Source organism: Cricetulus griseus, chromosome 6, assembly GCF_003668045.3.
Source record: "Cricetulus griseus strain 17A/GY chromosome 6, alternate assembly CriGri-PICRH-1.0, whole genome shotgun sequence".
Taxonomy (NCBI): Eukaryota; Metazoa; Chordata; class Mammalia; order Rodentia; family Cricetidae; genus Cricetulus; species Cricetulus griseus.
In genome coordinates this window covers 49,176,124-49,179,709 of record NC_048599.1, presented here as the reverse complement: position 1 = coordinate 49,179,709, position 3,586 = coordinate 49,176,124, and the positions used below count along the sequence as shown (strand labels likewise).

Sequence of the window (3,586 nt, the reverse complement as noted above, 5' to 3'; positions counted from 1 at the left end):
GGGTGGTAACCAGCAGCCATCTAAAAGACAATGTGAGATTCAAGCTCCTGGGATAGAGTTTGAGGCCTGTATCTGAAAGACTTAAAAATTAGCAAAGAAATATAGCCCAGATAAAGAAACTCTCCAAACAGAATGTAGGGCGGCCTAACCCAGAAACTGACTAAGGCCACTACTATGACTTAGTGCCTGGAATTTACCAGCCGCCAGCAATTACTCCCTTACAAGGCCATAAGATAACTGGGTACCAAGAATTCCCAGATGGCCACCCTCCCGAGGGGCTCATGAAGAAAACAGATTGCCCCACTGACCAATGTGTCAATAATTAACAATTAAGGGTCCCTATGAAACAAAGAGATAGCTACCATTTACTCAGGCAAGATTAGTTAGCATATCCTGAGGTCTGCAGGTTTTACAACTGGTGGGGTCAGGAGGCTATCTGATTCCCAGCCCTCCCCTCAAGACAAAGGGCCTCCTAGGAACCCATGACTCTGGTCACATACTCAAAGGACAGAGAGTCTCAGCCCCTCCCTAAGCTTGTGGTTTTTGCCTTTAAAAACGCCTGTGCCTGGGGCACAGGGCTGCTCTCTAGCCTGCATACTGAGAGAGCCTGTTTGTACAAATGTCCACCTTTCATTAAAGCCTCTTGCTGTTTGCATCAAGTTTCCGCCTCTGCATGGTGATTGGGGTGGTCATGGTGATTGGGTTGGCCATCCTGGGAAAAGATCCTGGAGGCCTGAGCTTCCGGGGGTCTTACATATCCAAAATACCATAATTGATATTTTTGGGCCCCAACAATGTCTCTCATCCTAAGACTGCCCCCATCCTGAGACTGCCCCCCCAATTCTGAGACTGCCCCATCATGAGACTGTCCCCATGCTGAGATTGCTCCCCTACCCTGAGAATGTTCCTTTACAATGACCCTCTGCCAAGATTAGCTCACCTGCTTCCTCCTCATTCCTGCTGTATATAGTAAATGTCCTGGGCTTCTGGGTGGCTTCTGCAGCAGTTCCATTAAAGAGCACAGCCCACCCAATCCCAGCTTTTTAATATCCATGCCTCTTGTTTTCTTCATTCTCTGTCTTCCCAGTGGGGCCAATCCCAAAGCTGTGCAGGTTAGGGCAGTTGAGGATAATTCTAAGATGTCTGTGTTGACCCACTGAAGTAGCATTATTCAACACCCCAGAAAAATAGGCAGGGGGTTAGCTTTGTTAGTTTGTTTTGGAGAAGGATAAGGTAAAACATAAGAACAATTAATGAGGGCCGGCGCGAGCTGTGACGTGACGCTGGTGGGTGCGCGCTGCATGCCTCCCGGAAAGGAGTGGAATCTCAGGGAAGCTGGTGGCCGGGATGCGGTGTCCTCGTGGCCGCCTGCACGCCTGGAGCTGCGGGCCTCCCAGCAGGGGGGCTCTGACTCCATGAAGAGCCCAGCTCTGATTCTGTCCTTGTGGATGACAAGAGCTGACTCCCACAACATTGCCTGGTCCTCGGCCTTCCAGTATGGGGAGGATTGGCATTTCCTGTCTCTTTCCTGCTTCTTGGCACTTTAGCATCTCTCCAGTGGGCTGTCCTCGAATTCTGAACACCAGTTTACGCCAGATCATCGTCATTAGCATCCTGGCTGCAGCTGTCTCCCTCTTATACTTTTCTGTTGTCATAATACACAGCAAGTATGGGTGGCTGTCGAGGGACAAGAAATTTCAAAGGTACTTGGCCCGAGTCACAGACATTGAGGCTACAGACTCCAACAATCGCAACGTGAACTATGGCATCATGATGGACTGTGGAAGTAGTGGATCTATTGCTGGCCTCGGCACAATGGCAATCCTCATGATCTGCTGGATATCAGACAGATGAGGGACAAAAACCGAAAGGCGGTGGTGATGAAAATTAAACCCGGCATCTCAGAGTTTGCTACCTCTCCAGAAAAAGTCAGCGATTACATTTCTCCACTTCTGAACTTTGCTGCAGAACATGTGCCACGGGCAAAACACAAAGAGACACCTCTCTACATTCTCTGCACAGCTGCAATGAGAGTTCTTCCAGAAAGCCAGCAGAAAGCCATCCTGGAGGACCTCTTGACAGACATCCCTGTCACTTTGACTTCCTGTTTTCTGACTCCCACGCTGAAGCATCTCAGGGAAACAAGGTGTGTATGCTTGGATTGGCATTAATTTTGTCCTCGGACGGTTTGAGCATATTGAAGAAGATGACGAGGCAGTTGTGGAAGTCAACATTCCCGGTAGTGAGAGCAGTGAGGCCATCGTTCGGAAAAGGACAGCTGGTATTCTTGACATGGGAGGCATGTCCACTCAGCATAAGGAGTCCCCAAAACTGAGGAAGTAGCTAAAAACTTGTTAGCTGGATTCAACCTGGGGTGTGATGTCCACCAGACTGAGCATGTGTACCCAGTTTACGTGGCCACATTTCTTGGGTTTGGTGGTAATGCTGCTCCGCAAAGCTATGAAGACAGATTATTTGCCAGCACTGTTCAGAAAAACAGGCTCCTGGATAAACAGACTGGCCTGACTCCCGATGCTCCATTCCTGGACCTGTGCTTGCCTCCAGACATTAAAGATGATATCCAGCAAAATGGGCAGACCCTGTACCTTCGGGGGACAGGAACTTTGACCTGTGTCGAGAGATCCTCCAGCCTTTCATGAACAAAACCAATGAGACACAGACTTCCCTCAATGGAGTCTACCAGCCCCCAATCCACTTCCAGAACAGTGAATTCTATGGCTTCTCCGAATTCTACTATTGCACCGAGGACGTCTTGCGAATGGGGGAGACTATAATGCTGCTAAATTTACTAAAGCTGCCAAGGATTACTGTGCCACAAAGTGGTCTATCTTGCGGGAGCGCTTTGACCGAGGACTGTATGCCTCTCACACTGACCTCCATCGGCTTAAGTATCAGTGTTTCAAATCAGCCTGGATGTTTGAGGTATTCCACAGGGGCTTCTCCTTTCCTGTCACATACAAAAACCTGAAGACAGCCTTGCAGGTGTACGATAAGGAAGTGCAGTGGACCCTGGCGGCCATCCTTTACAGGACCCGCTTTTTGCCCTTGAGAGATATCCGGCAGGAGGTGTTCTGGGCTGGCCATGGGCACTGGCGGGGTGTGTCCTTTGTCTGCAATCACTATCTGTTCTCTGGCTGCTTCTTGGTCGTCCTGCTGTCCATCCTTCTCTACCTGCTTCGGCTGCGGCTCATCCATCGCAGGGCACCCCGAACTGGCTCTCTGTGGATAGAGGAAGGCCTGCCCTCCCAGAAGGGCCCTGGCCCCTTGTGACACTGTGTCAACTTAAGGAGGACTCTATAGGAAAAGCTATTTTTGCCTCAGGGTTTTCCTGTATGTTCAGATGGTTTTGTGATCCCTTTCCTTTCCGTTAAAACGAAACCCACTGATTGTAAACCCTGCTGTCTAGAGGCATTGCCATTTGAATACAGCTTTAACTGGAAGGGTGGGAAAAGGGAATTCACCTGATTTGTGCTGCATAGTATCTGCCACAAATAAGTAAGGTTTTTGGTTTTCTTTAAGACGTGCTACATTTTCAACACATGCAGTTGGATAGTGGAGGGCAATG

General features: G+C 49.3%; 1 pseudogene; it reads left to right on the top strand.

Moving 5' to 3' along the window:
- Positions 1–1,469: 1,469 nt before the first annotated feature.
- LOC100774793 lies at positions 1,470–3,291 on the top strand (annotated as a pseudogene).
- Positions 3,292–3,586: the final 295 nt, after the last annotated feature.